Consider the following 751-nt stretch of genomic DNA (forward strand, 5'->3'; position numbering starts at 1 on the left):
CGCTGGTGTCTACCAGCGCTGCTTGGACACCGGCGAAATACCACGCGAATGGAAAAGGCAGAAGCTGGTGCTGTTGCCTAAGCCGGGTAAGCCGCCGGGCGAAGCCTCGTCCTGCCGCCCGATCTGCTTGATCGACAATCCGGCGAAGGTCTTCGAGAGGACTACGCTGGACAGACTCAACGAGCACCTGGAGGATCCGGAGGCACCTCGGCTGGCCGAGAACCAGTTCGGATTCCGGAAGCAGCGGAGCACCCTGCAGGCGATCCAGCTGGTGGTGGAAGCAGGCGAGCGCGCGATGTCCTACGGACGGACTAACAACCGGGATAAGCGCTGTCTGCTGGTTGTGGCGTTGGACGTCAGAAACGCCTTTAACACCGCCAGCTGGCAGGCGATAGCGATGGCCCTGCGTGAGAAGGAGGTTCCAGCGCAGCTGCAACTCCTGCTCCGCGACTATTTCACCGACAGGGAGCTGGTGTACGACACCCACGACGGCCCGGTGTCACGTCGGGTGACGGCAGGCGTTCCACAGGGGTCAATCCTTGGCCCGACTCTGTGGAACGTTATGTACGACGGCGTTCTGCGGATCCAGCTCCCTGAAGGGGCCACCATCGTCGGCTTTGCCGATGACATCGCCATCCTGGCCGAGGGCTGCACACCCGAGGAGTCGGCGACGGTCGCGGAGGCTGCGATCGACGCGGTGATGGGGTGGCTCGAGGCACGTCACCTTAGTCTCGCCCCCCACAAAACCGAG

This window comes from Anopheles moucheti (genome assembly GCF_943734755.1).
Source record: "Anopheles moucheti chromosome X unlocalized genomic scaffold, idAnoMoucSN_F20_07 X_unloc_24, whole genome shotgun sequence".
NCBI classification, from domain to species: domain Eukaryota; kingdom Metazoa; phylum Arthropoda; class Insecta; order Diptera; family Culicidae; genus Anopheles; species Anopheles moucheti.